This window comes from Stegodyphus dumicola, chromosome 1, assembly GCF_044657685.1.
Source record: "Stegodyphus dumicola isolate Sdum_Otavi_A_Nest chromosome 1, ASM4465768v1".
Classification (NCBI taxonomy): Eukaryota; Metazoa; Arthropoda; class Arachnida; order Araneae; family Eresidae; genus Stegodyphus; species Stegodyphus dumicola.
In genome coordinates, this window is record NC_140768.1 from 249,275,532 (window position 1) to 249,294,574 (window position 19,043).

The 19,043-nt window shown below is 34.3% G+C and overlaps 1 pseudogene; it reads left to right on the forward strand.

The window, feature by feature from the left end:
• The first annotated feature begins 17,556 nt into the window (after positions 1-17,556).
• LOC118196532 (small ribosomal subunit protein eS1 pseudogene) lies at positions 17,557-18,327 on the forward strand (annotated as a pseudogene).
• The last annotated feature ends 716 nt before the right edge of the window (positions 18,328-19,043 follow it).

Below are 19,043 nucleotides of genomic sequence, written 5' to 3' on the forward strand. Positions count from 1 at the left end.
CTTTTTTGGGCAGCTATTTTTGCAAAGAAGTCTGCTTGGATATTACCAATGTTATCTGCATGACCTTTTGTCCAGGCCATCAGTATTTTAGAATTTCCGGACATGTGCAATTCCTGCTGAATGGCAGAGATAATAGGCTAAGAATGCCTTGGATTTTTAATTGCAAAAACAGATGAAAGGCTATCCGTTATTATTATACCTTCCATCTCGCCGGTTTGTTTAAGATATTGAACAGCATTAAGAATAGCCATCGCTTCTGCTTGAAAAACGCTGTTTTCAGCAGTAAGATGTCCTAACCATTTAAATATTTGGTCTTCATTGTGATAAGCCACAAGGGCACAACAAGTTTGTTGCTCAATTTTCGAACCATCAGTGAATATCTGTAAGTGAGGTAGTTGTGGCAAATTGTCACATTTCAAAAAGACATTGAGTCCATATCCTTGTTGAGCAGGATGATTATCCAAATGCTGTGTTTGCTTTTCATAGTTGGTTGGAAGAAATATGTCATCATGAAAATTTACAGATTGCTGCAATTGGCGAACTGTTTGATAAGCTGCCTCCTGTAGAGTGCGTAGAGGCAATGGAATAATGCCTGCAAGCACAGTCAAGGCATTAGAAGAAGTTGTACAAAAAGCGCGGGTAATCTGTAATACAAAGGGTCGTTGTAAGCTTTGCAATAGTCTGGCCTTACGACCCTGCATAGGGTCGGCCCAAACTGCAGCTGCATATATAACCATCTTCTCGATTACAATTTGATATAATATTTTTTGTATGTACGGACTAATACCTCAATTGTGTCCATACATACGGCGCAGATTAGTTGCAATGATAGTTGTTCTTTTTTTCAATTCCTGCAGATGCAAAATCCAATTTAATTTCTCATCAAATACTATACCGAGAAATTTGAGCTGCCTTTTAATACCAATTCTGGTACCATTTATTGTAATTCTCGGTCGTCGATTTAAAGATTTTCCTTTCTTTGGGACAAGGAGAATGGTTGACTTTGAAGAGGAAATTGTAAGTTTGATATTATTACATAACTCATAAAAAAGATTGCAAGTTTCTGTGGAGTTAATTTGCAGTTCATCTCTTGTTTGCCCTGTGACAACAAAAGCTGTGTCATCAGCATAAGCATATAAACGGGTATGTGCTGGCCAAGTGGAGGATAGAACATATTTAAATGTTACATTCCACAAATCAGGGCCAGCACAGGAACCCTGAGGACAGCCACGATTTTGTATCTTGGTTATTACTTCCCGGTTAGTTAAATACATAATTTTCGTTCAGATAGATAACTTCTAAATACCAAGAATATATTCTTAGGGCAATGAGCTTTTCTTAATGATTCCAGAATTGCTGGCCACCACAGCGTATCAAAAGCATTTTGAAGATCAATACTAATGAAAGCGCTGTGGTGACCACTGATTCTATTAGATTGCAAATCATTAACAATCTTTGACAATACCTGAACAGTGGATCTACCAGGTCGAAAACCAAACTGATTATCAGACAAAAAGTTTTGCACATGCAAATGATGTTTTAAGCGTAAAACAATTATTCTCTCATATACCTTACCCAATGCAGAGAGTAAGCATATGGGTCTGTATGATGCAGGATTATGTGGGTCTCGACCCTGTTTTAGGAATAAGACCACTCTGCCAATTTTAAAAGCCCTAGGAAAAAGTTCTAAATGGAAAAGTTTGTTGAAGAAGTCCTTGAAGAAATAAGGATGAGAATTAATAGTTGCTCGGATGATAACATAATCAATTCCATATGGCCTTGGCGCCCGTTTTTTAGAAAGATTTCGTATTGTAGTTTTAATTTCGTCTAAAGTTATATCTTGATCGTCTGCAGTATCAGGAACTGTTAAGTTATTTCTAATTTCTGTCTGGAACTGAGAATCTGTGGAAGGATCATCAGATGGAAACAAGGTGGTTAAAATTGATTCTATTGTGTCTTGTGTTGGGTGCTCAGTCGAAGTAGAAGATGCTATTAGATGAGTTTGCGAAGGTTTAAAAATTTTTGTCCTTGCAATTTTGTAAGGAAGTCCATATGGATCATGATTTTGAGTGCAATATTGCCTCCATGCTGTTAATTTAGATTGAATAATCATGCGTTTATAAATTGCTTTTTCTGTTTGATAATATTGCAAAGTATTTGAGGTGATACCATTTCGACGGTCAGATTTTAATTTTCTTCTAAGCGCTCGACATTTCTGTTGTTGAGTTCTTAATTCACCGTTCCACCAATGGAGAGCTGAAAGTTTTTTATTTGTTTTCCTTGGAAGAAGATCTTGACAAATATCTTGGATTGTAGTTAAAACCAAGTCCGTAAATTGTTCCAAGGCAGCTGGAGTTGTTTGCAAAGATAGTTGTCTTCTCAGTTGGTTCAATTTTCCTCTAATTTTTCTCGTAAATTGACGATATTTACGACCTGGGAGATTATATCTAATGAGATTAGGAACTGAGCCATTGTTGGTTATTTCAAACGTAATGAATTTATGGTCCGATAAACTTATTTCATCATGAATAGTCCAGTTATGAACCAAATGTGCAGTATTTGCTTTAGTAAAAGTTAAGTCAGACCATCCAATAGCATATGTTCTATCAAAGGTAGGCGCAGAGTCTGGTGAGTTAAAAAGCACATAATTTTTTGAAGATATAAAATCCTCCAATAGGCGACCTTTAGGATCAGTTGTTGTATAACCCCATGCTATTGAATGGGCATTAAAGTCCCCACTGATGAGTTGGTGTTTATTACCAATAATGCGAAGATTCTCTTCTAAAAAGGCAATAACTGGGGTAATGTCATCCGTAGGAGGAGAATAAATTGAATAAATAACAACTATTAAATTTCGAATTTCTAAAACTACAGCAACTTGATCTCTATTAATTGAAAAAATTGAGGGAGAAATTTGTGTATTACAGTTAATAATGGCTGCACGTGGAGGTGCTAAAGTGTCTGCCTTGGAGAAAGTTGTCCAAAGAAGAGGAAAACCAGCAACTTGACCGTCTCTAGTATACGGCTCCTGGGCCAATATGAGATCAATGTGATTTCTTAATGCAAATTCTATTGTCTGTGCTGTAGCTGCCCGAGATCTCTGCATGTTTATTTGTAAGCATCTAAATGATTGCAAAGCACTCTGTGATACATGAATCGCACCTTTAGACATATGTGGTATTCTGGCGCATTCGTTCGACTTGTTTCTGATAGCAAAAGCATGCGTTGGAGTTGGCGGTATGATCAACTGGGACTGGGTTTCTGGAATTCTTGTTTGCGTCGAGACAATTGATGCAGGCTGCAAAATCCGAGGAACAGTCTCGGGAGTCATGTTCACCGGCACAGTACGTGCAGTAGAAGTTGCTGCGACATTCCCGCTGCAAATGTCCAAATCGCTGACATTTATAACATCTCTTGATGTTAAAATGTTCTGTGATTTTGTGAGACTGCCATACAATATGGAGTTTGGGGTATCGCATAATTGTATTGAAAGCTGCGGGCTTACATTGGAAGATCCACTTAAGATTTTTCTTTTCTTTTAATCGAAAAAAAGGTTTTATGTCCTCTGTGTCTAAACCAAATTCAGTAAGAAATGCTTTCCCTAAATCCTCTTGAGGAAGATCTGTAGGAATGTTATGAATGGCTAGTAAAGGATTTTTTAATGTTGGTTGCTTGATAGTAACTAGTGAGGAAGCTCTCTCAGATGTTAAGGTATCTTTTAGTTTCTTCTTATCTGACTCTGTTGAACAGACAACAGCAAGACCACCCTTTTTAATTGAACGTATAGCAGTTACCTGAGCTCCAATTTTTGGAAGTGGGAACTCCTTAGCAAGTTTATCCTTCAATTTACGACTAGTTGTCGTATGTTTTAGATATATTAGCAACGTCGGTTGAGGAGCTGCTGGAAGGATGGAATGCTGCACTGCAGCAGCGTAAGAATAGCCTGCGAGTGGAGTTGGCAAATTTACTGTATCTTGCACAGGAAATGAGATATCTGAAGCCTGTTTATGATGGGCAAGTTCACAACAAATAACAGTCGAGGTATTGCTACCAGTATCAGTTGTGGGAGGCTTAGGTACAAAATCTGGGCCTTATTCAGCTAATTGTTTGAAGGCGTCTAAGGATTTACAAAGAGGTTCTCTTAAATTTGAGGGAAGGACAAATTTGCTTCCTTTATATGTTACTGCTATAGTATGGATAGTTTCATATAATACCTTTATTTTTTCATGATAAGAAATGTCTGAATGTATCAATGTAAATGGATCCAAATCACTTATTGAAGGAGTTTGATTACTATCAACAGGTATTACAGAAGGGCGAGACATTTTACAAAAAGTAATGTAGCATAAACACCATTAAACATATATATTAATCAGCTGTATAATGAGTAAAGATAAAATTGTACCACAGAATTATGCAATTCAACAAGAAGTATAAAGGGCAAAATAATATAATACAAGTAAATTTACCAATACTGCATAATAACAACAATATTTAAACAATATTTAATAATATTAATATTTTAATTAATATTATTAACATAAAGTATATTAAAACATCAATTAAAATGATTTAAAACAGTTTAAACATTAATTACTGTTACAATAATACATATAGATAGTATTCAACACTTATCGAAATCAGAGTGAAAGTGTCGTAATAACACTCGTCATCGAGTTCAAATAACGACGAAATATAGGGCAATTCAACAGAGTCAAAATTATTGCAATTTCAAAGAGTCTAAGCCAGAAGGACGAACCCTTTGGCACTATTAAATATTTAGCTTGAGAATATAGGTTTCATAGTAAAATGATTGCAGACCAATTAATAGAACAATAGAATTTTCAGTTAAAAGATCAAGTCCGAAGATACAATAGTTAGCAATAAAAGAACTGTACAGAATAATAGATCATGAAAAAAATACCTTTTTCCCGAAAACCAGGTAAGCCTAGGTGCAACTGGAGGTAAGATATGATTTTTTCAAAATTACACACCAATTTCGGGACTTGGAAATAATTGAGCACTTTTCTTAGCCCTACCAGGGCACCACGTGGTAAGCTGGCGGAAGGCGACCGTAGCAGTGGCGGCATCACATATGAACAAAAGTCCGGCACTTTTGCAGCGGCCTAGAATCCTTTGTTTTCGGCACTAAAACACTAACTAGAGAAAACTAGAGAAATACTTGGCGCACACGCAAAAATGATATATCCTCGGATGCAGCTTATATTCACACACAATTTAAAACAAACAACACACTTCCGGCGGCACATTTTCCACCAAAAATCTCAAAAATACAGGAGCGAATCGAAACGACGTCTGTCCTCGATGACGGTCCACACGGCTCTTGCCTGGTAGATAGGTAGGTAGGTAACGGGGAGCACGGGCACTGTCCCTTTACCATAATGGTTAATCGGTATTGCACCGTGCCCACCACTGTCTAGAGCCAATGTGTAGGAGCCACATTTGCGCCCAGCACCAAAAGCCGAGGCCCAACGCTCGGACCATCCAGAGGGCAGTCAAACTGACCAAAAGCGCCCTCCACACAACGCTCACCCAACCGTCCAGGCATTAGTACATATGATAGCAAATACTGAGATTCTCTGACAATTATAATACAATGTGCAATTGGTATATAATGAAATTGCAATTATAAATATACTGCATAATACAAGTCCAATAGTACAATATCAATGTAAAAAGTAAGATATAATTACAAATGCAAATATTTCGTGAACCATAAGTGCAAAATAATAGTAAGTTAAAGGACTACTGCTTCAAATATTAGTACATATGATAACATACTGAAATTCTCTGACAATTATAATACAATGATCAATTGGTACATAATAAGATTGTAAATATAAATAGACTGTATAATACAATACAAGTCCAACAGTACAATATAATGCAAACACGAGTATGTAATTACAAATGTTAATATTTCATGAACCATCAGTGCAAAACAATACAAAGTTAAAGGACTATGCATATCAATGCAAAACGTAAAGTTAAAGAGTAGTAGTATACAATGTTAGATATAGATATTCTATACAAAAGAAAGTCATATTCGTACAACAGAATGGTATTGCAATTTAAATACCAACAGTATTAAAATATAATTATAATAATAAACTCAAATAAAAATCCGAACATATGACCAATACAAAAGCAAAATGTTATTCTTAAAATATCTATGCAATGCATATTCAAATACAGTCAGTAGATATATACTGATATAATTATAAATGCATAACCGGGGAGGACATATGCCTGTTTACCTCTGTTAAACACCCGGCGTCCCCGTCCTTCGTCACCTGTCACCTGGCTGCTATAGGCGGAAGTAATATAATGTAGTTCCTTTACTAAATGTTATTTCTGTGTTCTGTGAAATCTTGAAGTTTTTGTTGTCAATCTAATGCTTTCCTAACCTGAAAACGAAACAACTTGAAATTATGGCTCATGAGACACCAATTGCCGATATCTAGATTCGACCAAAGAACTTTAGAGTTAACGGCTGGACACCAGCTGACTCTTTCACACATTGGAAAATGACTTAATTTCTTGCAAGTTCTTTCATGTTACAAACAACGAGTAACGAAAGAGAGTTTATTTGCTGTTGACTGCAACAGAGTAACTTTATAAGGTATGTGTTCCTTCAATGAAATCATAAAGAAAGGGAAAAAATTAATCTGGAATGTGCTTATATATTACTTTACAACATGAAACTTCCGATGCTTAAATATCCCAGTAACTACAATTTTTTTTATATTCCGAAAAGCATTTTGGAATACAATGCTTTTCTGTGTTGCATTATGGAACAAAAAGAGTGTTAATATTTTCAGTTTACATTCAGTTTAAACCTATAAAGTTTATTTAGCCTGATTTATTGAAATATCATTTATATTTTATAGTCAAAACATGCAAGTTATACGGAAAAGGAGTTGTGAAAAAGAACAATACTCAAACCTGAAATTAATGCGTTTATTTCAATTTGGTTTGCGTAGATGCAAAAAAAGAAAGAACGATTGGCATAGAGAAGACTTGATCTCTTTAGATGTGCGTGCCTGAATTATGGAGACGATAGGAGGAGATCACTTCAGTGTTGATGTTTGACATGTGGAATGAGACTGAATACCGCTTAGACATAGCCCAAGTTACAAATGGTGCTCAGAAGGAGGAATGCTGAAGCTTTTCGAATACTTTTCAGGTATGTAAACTCCAGTGCAATAAACACACTAATTTCGAATATATATGTCTTTCTTTTTTATAGCTTACTTCCTGGACATCCCCTATATGCATTTACATATCACGATATACGCCAATCTAAAATACGTAAGCTCATTATAAAATCATAGAACAGAAGCTGCCATAAACAGAAATTCAGCATTAATATTAAATGTTTATTTTACACTACTTCCTCTGGCTTCTAAAAGGGTGACTGTATCTCTTTAATGATTTTAATTATTTACCCAAACTGTATTTTTTAATTAAATTTTAATTATTTTCTTTAAAATTAATTTTTTAAAGAAAATTGAATTTACGAAAGTTTATATCCCAAGACGTACATTACATTTTCTTTTAGATGATATACAAGTAGACATATTACAGATAATTTGGGAAGACTTTAAGTTACTTCTAGTTTAATATATGAGTTGTTCAGACAGACAGAGGAATATAAAGTTCTTTTTATACTAATGATTAAGGGGTTTTCGACACAGCTGTTGGACAAATGATTGAAATAATTTACGTGAAATTGTAGTAACTAAAGAATATTTAATAAGTATCTTAAGAAGTATCGTTTTCGTATCAGCAACGGAAGCCAATAAAATTGTTTCTCAGCTAAAGGGATCAAATGTCAGAATTACTGAAGATGTATATTCGCTGTCTTTGGAAAAAAGATAAAATAGAATGAAATAGAAAATAAGTGACTTAAACTACATTAATACTTTTATGTGCCAGAAAATAAGATTGTCCTAACTGTTTACACTTTCTAAAGCAGAGCAAAATCAGATTATGTTTAATGACTGTTAGTTATAACTAGTAAGCCTATGATTTTCTAGCGAATCGATTAACCGAACGTGGGAAACTCACTACGGTATGATTTTCATGGAAATGAGAATGGAAGAATAAAAAAGTAGAAATTAAAACCAGCTTTAAAGTTATGCGATAAGATTAAACGAATATTAAAAGAAAATTAGTTATTAAAAGGTATTCTCTCCTTCCCTTTCGCATTGCCTTCCTGCTACAACTGGAAGCAGGTTTGACGCATATTTGGGAATTCCAGAGTTCGAATCCAAGCAAAGGCAATATTATCAGCACGTAATTATTGAGTTTCCTGAGTTCCAAAGCATTCTAAATGTTTTGGAACAAGTGGTGCTCGAGCTGAAAGGGTAGTGAACGACGATAATTAGTCATCACCAAGATTTGGTGAGTGAGTCCCTTTATCCCCAGTTCCCGTTTAAAAGGGGAAGTTCAGCATGCCCTCGTGATAATGCTGGAAACACACCCGAGCTCCGCAATTCGAATCCCGGTAAGAGCATTGGGAACTTTTTCAGTTCCCGCTTTGATACAATCTAATGTCTCTACAAGTAAATAATATTAAACAGAGATTAAATGAAAGTGAATTTATTATTTAATTGCTTTATTTTGCACCCATTGATTAAACTTTACGCAGCCATGAGTCGTAAAGAAAGAAAGAAATTCATGAAAAGCATTAAAAACTTCGCTGTACACCATGTTTCGGGTGAAACATTGTGAAATATGAATAAACATTGATTAATTAACCGTGCCCACGGTACACACATTTTTTTCCCTTTTCGTCTCTTTTCTAATGTAACATAATTTTCAAATTATATATATTAATTGTCAGCACTTAATTGTCAGCATAACACAGCCATTTGAATCAATTAAAAAAGCATAGTAAAATACTCGAAATGGGAATCCTTTCCTAAAACTGTTACTTAGGTTTTAATATTTATTTTTATAATGGATGAAATATACCATTTAATTACATCATAAATCAATTATCCGGCTCGTGATGCATACACGCATACGTATTGCTTTCTTTTTAATGTCTTTGCAACCCATTCAAGATGGTGCTTAATTAAAGATTCAGTTTCAGTAAATATTTCATTTCCTATTAATTCATAAAACTAGAATATTTGCATATCAGTTAAAAAGAAGCTTGCCGGAAAACTGCTGCAAAATAACGCACTTTTGTTTGCAGTTCAAAGGAAACCAAACGAATATTGCCGAACCATTAGCGTTAATGGAGATAACGTTAACATCATTTGTAAATGTCAACAAGTATCCTTTTAAAACAGAGTCTATTTTCACTCGCCTACTCTTAAAACTTATTTTCTACAAGCGCTAAACGATAAAAGCGCCCGTGGCAGTCGAAGTCCTTTCGTCTCTATTTACGAAGGGACAATAATGGGGGTAACTTCAAGAATAGAATCTACCATTTTCCTTGTAAGGCCTAACGGTGAAATTTTCGCTGGGCAGAAAGCCTCGGAACGTTCCTTCCATTAAAGAAGAATATTATGAAAGGCACAGATGAGTTCTTGAAACGTAAAATCGCCTCTGGAGTTATCCTCATCGGCTGTTAAAGCTCTTTTTCCTGATGACAGTTCCTAAAGTGCAGAAATGCTATTTCAAGAACTTTTGTTGTATGATATATCAGTGCTTTTACGCTGTTGATTTAAAGCACATTAATTTAAGGAAGAGACAGATATTTCTCATTTTTATCAAAGAAGATTTACAGTGGTGGCCAAAATTGTGGACACTTTTGAAAAATTTTATGTTTTTGAACTTTGCATGCTTATAAAAAACGTTACGTTTCACAAAATGCAAACCTGTATATATCATTTTAAAGAGAATTTATTACTGAATTCAATAAAAAACACAAAATTCAATTATTTGCAATACAAAAAAAGTTAAACGATAATAGTTATCGATATACATTAGATAGTGATGATTGCAGTGAGTTATCAGTACTTAGTAGGATACCCTATATTTTTGATTACAGCTTCACATCGACGTTTCATTGAGCTGACAAGAGTTTTAAGCTCTTCTTTCGTTATTACATGATTCCAGGAAACAATTATAGCCTCAATTAGTTCCCTTTTATTTGATGGGCGCCTCATTCGGACAAGAGTTTTCAAACGGTTCCACAAATTTTCGATAGGATTGAGGTCAAGACTGTTTCCTCGCCATGACAACAATTTTATGCTCCTTATACAAAATCACTCTTTCGATATTTTGGCCGTGTGGCAAGGAGCAAAATCCTGCTGAAAAATAAACGAAGGATTGTTGGGAAAGAGATCTCTGATGGAAGGTAGAAGTTTTGGTTCTAGAATAGTGTCAATGTATTTTCTAGCATTCAGTGTCCCATCGATGACAGGAAGGCGACCAATACCATCTGCTGACATGCATGACCAAATCATAACACTAACTGGGTTCTTCACAGTTGCTTGAATGCAGTCAGGATGTAGCTCTTCTCCTATTCTACGTCTTACATATTTTCGCCCATCACTACCGAATAACGATATCTTAGTTTCATCACTCCATATAACTTGTGACCACTGATCATCTGTCCAATTAATGTGTTCCTTTGCCCACTGTAGTCTTTTTTTTTTTCCTTGCTGAAAATTAAGATAAGGCTTTTTTCGTGGAATTCTACCTCTCAGTCCAACATCTGTTAATCTTCTCCTGATTGTTCTTGAACTGACAGAAACACCAGCATCATTCAGATCATTTCTCATGGCCGCTGATGACATTTTTCTATCTTGGAGACATAGTCTTTTTATTCTTCTGTCATCAATAGATGCGGTGCATCTTTTTCGGCCTTTTCCTTCTTTGCTTTTTATTGAATTTGTCTCCTGATATCGTAAACAAAACTTTCGGACTACAGATGTAGTCACTGAACCACCCACCTGTCTTGCAATTTCAGCATAGGCAAGACCACTTTCTCGTAACACAATAATATTACATCTCTTTCTAGGTGTCCAATCTACTATTTTATTTGATGTCATTGCTTCTTGACTAAATATTAAAAAAAAAATTACAAAAATTCCTACTTGTAATTGCAGTGCATAAGAAACAGGTCTTCCTTCTACAGAACAAAGCAAAATAATGAATTGTTTCAAGTGTAAAAATGATGTCAGCTTCTACTGGCAGTTACTAACATTTGATTGGTTCTCAGAACAAGAACAGTGATTGGCCAGGAAAGCTAGACATTACAAACCACTTCATAACTGTGTTTTTTATTTATATTAAAGTACATATAACTTTTTTTTGTATTGCAAATAATTGAATTTTGTGTTTTGTATTGAATTCAGTAATAAACTCTCTTTAAAATGATATATACAAGTTTGCATTTTGGCAAACGTAACATTTTCTATAAGCATACAAAGTTCAAAAACATAAAAATTTCCAAAAGTGTCCACAATTTTGGCCACCACTGTATATTCTAAATCTATAGAAATGATTAGTGTTTGAAAGTTATAATGATTAAAGTGAATTCTGCTTTGATTCTTCATCACTTTACAATTCTGATCTATTTGAAATAAACATCTGTTCATTTCTCCTTGAATTAATTATAAAGATTTTGTGAGAGAGAAACATGTCTACCAAACCGATACCAGTAAAGCACACTCAGTTTTTTAATGGTTAATTAATATTAATCAGGTAATTATGCGCAGATAAAGTGGGCTAAGGCCTAAATCCAAGGCTGGAGCTCATTACTAAACGTGAGCTTTCTTATTTAAAGTGTCATTGAACGACGATATTCAACATTTTGCAATTCCATAATTAATTCAGAGAAAGAAACGGTAATGTCTAAAAGTTACTGCCTCCTCTGCATTCCTGCTATTTGATTTCTTGGTGCCAAATAAAAAATTTTGAATGCAGAATTTGACGATTTTCGAATTGCATTTAAGACCGTCACATTAAGGTCGTTCCGTTTATTTAAATGCCACAGTACTGCCTCACTGATTAGTCTAATTGCATTATGTTGTTATGATTTAATCAAAGAGCAGTATATTATTTAATGTAGATACAGTGTCGTGAATTCAAGACACATAGTGTAAATCGTTCGCGTAATGCAGCAGGAAGTTTTGACGTCTTTTAAAATTAAATTTTTTTTTTTTATTTTGCAAGTTGAAACACATGCTGCGTTCGTTATATGCATAAATTTAATAATTTTCATATAAAATCTTAACTACATTGTGAAAAAGATCATTTATACTCCAGTTATTTCTGGATTTGGAATTATGTGCCAGCTCTAGGAAGAAATTTGATAAACTTAAAAAGTTTTCAGCTCTTCCCAGCTGCATTCTCAAAGATTTGTCTTCCACAATCTGAAATTATTTTCTAAATAATGACTTTTGCAACATTATTCTAAGCAATGTGTATCACTGCAAAATAGTTTTCCTTACTATACTGCAATAAAATATGGGCCAAAAATTCATTTATCATTCCAATAATATCATTTCGAAGTTAACACGGGCAAAGCATGCGAAGCACTTGTTAATATACCTGCGACTCCTTCACAGTTTAAAACGCAAATGAATTATGACTTGAGAAAGAAAAAACTCCTTTATTTAGTTTTGATATTAACCAATTAATTTGAAGTATGTTCGTTTGTTTCCTATTTACAATCTTAAGAAAATATTAATGGCTGCAAAAGATTCATTAAATATATTATTTTACATTTTTTCGGCATATTTTGTGTAACCCTTGCAGTTTGCTTTGTTTCTGAAACGCAGGACAAAAGCAATAGGACAGGACAGGAAATAACGGGCCAGACGCATAACTCATAAGTGCACATCAGTATCGACACTGAGGGAGAGGTTTCAAAAAATGGACCAATGATCTTCTATTGGTCTCGTGACGCTGAATCTTTTATGCATATGGGCGCATGTTATTGTTTACGTTTTATTTTTTATTTATTTCGCAATTATTAACGTATGCGTTTAAATGCTGTTATCATTTTAGTAGATATATTAGTAATTAATTTTAGTAGATTTAGTATATTTAGAGAGTTCAAGTGTATAATTTTTTTTATTGAGCTGAGAATAACCAGAAATATTACAATGAATCTAGCAATTTCTTTTTTAGTGCTTTCATTCCTTTGATTTTGAACGTGTAAGATTCAAAATATATATTGTGAATGATCTGACTATACTTGTTATTAAGATTACATACCTATTAACCATTGTTAATATACTATTGTTAAGATTAAATGTCATGTGGGAAAGAATTAGATATATTCGTAGTGAATAAGATAAATTCGTTATGTTTGAAGATTATTTCTTGTACAGGCACTGAAGAGTGAATCAAACACACTAAATATGTTGTAAAGTTCACTTTAAATAAAACTGTGCTTTGGCTGTTACTATAGAACATCTTTTTCATATAGCTTGCAATAAAAAACGCTAAAACTTCCACTATTTACGTATATAATTCTGCTTAAATTTGATCTAACTTTGCGCTGAAAATTTTCACACGAAATCTACGATTCTTTAATTATTTTATACAGTAAATTGTGTGACAAAATATTTTCAACCATCTTACCTAAATCGCCTCGAAGGTCATGTGAAATGACAGAAATATTACTTGAAGCCCGCTATCCAATCTAGAAGCTGATCCAATCTAGAAGCCACTCTCTCGGTGGCGATATAAATGTGCACTTACGAAATATGCGGGCGGGACACCAGTAGTTCGTTAAGAAAATTACAGTTATAGTTCCATTACATTTACTGCACAGTTCCTTCATTGTTGTAGAATACATCAAAGAACGGATACGAGGGTTTCTCACTCCTCTTCCTAAGCCGCCAAACCTCTCGAGTGAATCTTGTTTTCTCGAATGCGAAATCATAATATCTTACTAAATGCTAATCAGGCGCGCCATATTAAAGTCAGATTTGCAACAATATAACTTACAAGTTACATGTGTCAATTATGTGCGAGAGTAAGCCAGGCTACAACGACAGTGGTAACCATGGTTACAGAATTTTGCATTAAAATGTTGTCATGTGTTTGAGAGCATCTCGTTTTAAAATTAAAATTTTTAACATTGCATTATGAAGAAGAGTTCTGGTTTTGTTGGATGACATATGAAATGAAATACGCACCGTATATTGCGGAGATTTTTCAAATTGCTGTCTTTAGAAAATTAGGTCCCATGTGCTTAAGTTTGCAATGATCGATTTTCAAAAAATTTCAAGTTTAGGAAAGTCATGCCAAACTTATCTTCGACATGCAAATAAATCCAGTTTTTATGTCATTGTCGGTGTGCCTAATTTGTAACTATAACTGTATAAGGTATTTCCCCCGCCTTTCTAGCGTGCCTTCGTGGTGTAGTGGTTCTGCACGCTGGGCCGGTATTCCAGAGGTCCGTGGTTCGATTCCCGGCGAAGGCTATTGCTTATTTTTCATCTTGCCTGCTTCCAAAAAATACCTAATGTCTCTACAACTGTAAACAGAATTCTACTAACTGTTCAAAATGTACAGAATTGTATTTTAATTTGTAGCGACTGACTACACATTCTATGACGGAGCCTTTTGAAGTCAGGTGAGAAAAGAAAAAATATCTAGAGGTAAGAAATTTTGAGAGTTTTTCTCCCAGTATTGTCGTCATACGTAATCACCTTTGTATTATTAGAGCTAATGAAACTGAATCAACATACCAGCGCGGTAAGTCTTATTTATCATTTTCCATCCATTAAACTAGATGGCAAGTTATTAAAATCCGTAAACGCACGTGAATGCGTAATAGCAATTACAACGAAATACCCTTTGATTGCATAGTTTTGCTTTAACTGGTTTTCATTATGCATTGCTTAGTTAGCACTGCTTAGCTTATGTATTGCTGTAGCTACAGCAGTTCTCTGAGTGCAGGACGTAACAATCACATAACATCAGAAATTTTATGTCAGCCAATCCATTCATTTTACGTTGGAAATTTATGTCCGATCCAAATTATCCAATTTCACTCCATCTGCCCCTACGGTTCTATGGACGGTCAAAAATTTTATTTTAAATTCCTTATCGTATAAATTTTCGTAAAATTTTTATTTTCAGTTTTACAACCAATCAAGCACATTTCGAACTTACGCCGTGCATTTCATAAAATAAGAAATGTACTATGCTATCCAATTGCAGGCCAAATCATCGACTTCTGCTTTAAACTAAATATTTTAAACAATAATTATCAAAGGACAGAATTGAAGCGCATTACCTTAACCTTAAGATCTTTATCTTAACCATAAGATCCTGACTTTTCATCCGGAGAAGGGAAACCAAAGAAACACATTAAAATTGTCACTTTTACACAGCGATCCAAATAAGTTCCAGGTTTTCCCAGCCCTCGCGAAACAATTCCCGCAATTCCACCTTTGTGCATGCCGAGGCGAGCTCTAATTAAAACTGCCCATCAAAATCACGAGGTAAATAACGTAAGTAATTGTTATTTAAGCGTAGCTTATCCGAAATGTCAAATTCGATCGCAGACAGGGTATCCTAGCAACAGGTATATTAGCTCTAACCTATCTCCTCGGATTCCAAGCTGCTTCTAATACTACTTCTAATTTCCAGGCAGTTCAGATCCCGTGAGAATTAAAACCAGATGAATATCTCGAGCCCCAGCATGGTGATTTAAACTTAGAAAATGTTGAATTGAATCACGAGCATAAATTAAATTCGCACTGATGATTTAAAAGGAGAATGCACAGTTTGCAAAATGCGTCTTTCGAACTATATATGCAGAAAATAAGCGCTTTGATTAGTATGAAAGATAAGCTCTTTCATCCAGCCTTTTTTAAATATGTTTTTCATTTTCTAGGAGTAATTCTTCTTACATTGTTTAGTTAAATGTTACTTTCATAAAGTTCGTATAGTATAGCCAATGTGAGTTTCAATTTTGAGTGTTGGCCTTAGTTAACTTAAATAAAACTTCACATAACTTAATAAAACATACGATGCATCCAGTTCTAAAATATCAGGAGTAGTAGGAATTAATTTTGCATACACACAATTTACGATAGGAAATTTAATGAATTAAGAAGTTAAACAAATTTATCAAACACAGTCTGCTTAGAGACAAAACCTTGATGATGGATTTTTCTAATACGCACTGGTTTGCATTTGTATTGCACGTGACTAAACTCGTGAATTCTCACATCATTAATATTATTTACGTGTTTCGCCTTAATTAAAAAGGTGTCATGTGTTTGAGAGCGTCTCGTTCTAAAGTTAATTTACATTTTTAACATTGCATTATAGAATGAAATTCTGGTTTATGTTGGATGACATGCGAAATGAAATCCGCTACGCATAAGGAAGGGATGCCTTCGTGGAGGACTAAGGGAAACTGGCTCGTATTAACACTATACACATGGGGAAAATCACGAAAACGCCAATGCAGCCGGCCCATTCGCGAAATTCGAAGCTCGGACCGGATTACCAGTGTTTAGGGACTTTACCGCTCGGCCGCTGGTGGGCCTAATTCTCGTATATTAACTCATTCCATCAGGAATAGAACTCATACCAAAATACTGATGTTTAACGCTATGGGTCTTTTCAATAGTGTAAATTTCATTTAATATTTGAACTTACTAGATTATATTTTTATTTTTGTATATTGAAGATCTACAATACATATACAACAATATATGGCATGCATTGTGTTATCAATTTGTGCATTTGTGTAATAATGTTAGGGTGTATTTTGTGTAATTAAATTTGCAGGCGCTCATTTTATTTGTAGATTATATTTACTTAGATTATTACATAGATTCGTAGATCTTATTTTTCTTCATTGGTGGACTTTTAAATTGAGAAAAAATAGGTATTAGAATCTGAGATATAGAGACAAATTTTTGTGACAAGATTTCTGACAATTTTTATAATCAGCTTAATGATATTTGGCCCTTTTTTGCCATCTTATAAAAATTTTCAAAAAACGCGTTGTTGAAGCTCTAGCCATGATTCTCGAAATTTCTATGAAATCAAGAAACTCTATGTTAACAAGCTCCGATAGTCATATGTCAGCATGTCTATCTGAGTTTTTCTTGAGCGATTTACAGCTGTTTATTTTGTTGTTTACCCTTATTTTTTGCAATAAATTCCAGCTGCTTTTTGCTAATTAGGCGTATTTCATGGAATGTATAGAAATTGTAGCTCGAAACGATATTCATAAACATCAACAATGTACATTAAAAAGCATTAGTTAACAAACATTAGTTAGAAAAACGTTAACAATACCAAATATTTTATTTAGTTTTTTAAACTTCCTAAATGGTTGGTTATTTTCTCAAAATGCAGCTGAATTTGTGATGCCCTTTTTGAATTAGGGAAGTCTGCGACGCTTGAAATAAACTTCGAATAGTCTTCCATCCCAAAAAACTGAAATTTTATTAAAATTAGAAATTTAAAGAACTTTTTCCAGTTAAATTAGTAATTTGTTTCACTTAAATTTAATTTGCTAATAATATTTCCTTCATAATTTTATATATTAAGTATTCCAGTGTGTTGTGCTGTAAGGTTTATAAAAAAATGGCTGCTAGCAAGAATAAGGCTTTGGCTAAAGGAGATAAAAAGGATGCTAAAAGGAAGCTTATTGACCCACTTACACGAAAGGACTGTCTGTCAAAGCCTCATCCATGCTCAGTGTTCGAAATATAGGGGAAAACCCTTAATAGAACTCAAGGAGAACTCAAGGAGCAAAAATTGCATCTCAAGCTTAAAAGGAAAAGTATTTGGAATTTCTTTTACCCACCCTCAGAGAATAATGGGATTGATTTCCGTTAATTCACACTCATTGCCAAGTTAGTGCAAGGTAGAAATATGCCAACAGATTTTTATGGCATGGATTTAACAACCAATAAACTGATTGGCAAATATTAATCGAAACAAATGCGATGAGAAGTGCACAGATGGCTACCTTTTTCGAATGTTCTTTATGGGATTATCAAAACAAATAGGTCAAACAAGTAAAAAAGACGTACTGTGCCCAACATTCTCAGGTGAAATTAATTCGCAAAGAAATGACAGAAACAATGATGAGAGAAATATCGTCATCTGATCTTAAAGCGCTTATCAATAATTTAATTTCTGATAGCATTGGTAGAGATACTGGACAAGCTTGATAAGGAATTTATACTTTACATGATATCGAAAGTAAAAGTTTTGAAGAAATCCAAATTTGATTTCGGTAAGCTTACGGAGCTGCATAGTGCAGAATGTGGAATATCAATAACGATTGCTGGAAAAGTCGGAGACAAGGCTCGAAAATTGACAAACCGGAGCAGCAAGGCGTATGAATAAGCTCGTTTCTTTTATTTTCATCCTGAACAGTGACTGGGCAAGAGCTTTCAGTGAAAATGAGGACGCAAATTCCAGCAAGACGTCAGAAATAGTCTACCTAAATTAGATCATCCATGTAATGTGCAAGAAGAAATTCGAAATAGAGTGTAAAATGAGATATCAGGGAATGAAAAAAAAAACTCATACATGCCAAAGGAATAATGTAAAAGAGAAAATAACAAAATAAAGTTCGGTTAGATTATTTTCAATATGGTAAAGAACTCGAGAGCTCTCTGCCTGAAGGGAAGAAAGCGTTTCAAGAGAAATTGGCCATATTTATATTACACATGGAGAGGTGATGATAACATTCACGCAGCCAGTCTGTTTGCCAAGATTTGAGCCCGAGTCGAAATAACATATTCGAACCGCTAGCCCGAGTAAAACTAGAGAAATGTTCAGCATGTGTTAACCACTTGGCCGCTCGTGTACTCAAATAATTTATGATATTTAGAGAACTACAGAATTTATCTGCTTGAGTACTGATCTCCAACCTTATATTTCCAAACGTTTTTCACAATATGCAGATTAGGATTAGGACTTCTTGTGTTAAGAGGATTATCTGCCTAGATATTTATTAGAATAGTTTCGGTATGGGGAATGTGACGATAATCTCCAAATGCAGATTCAAGCTTTTTATATGGTCCCTATATTAATTAGTATTAATTAATAAAATATTC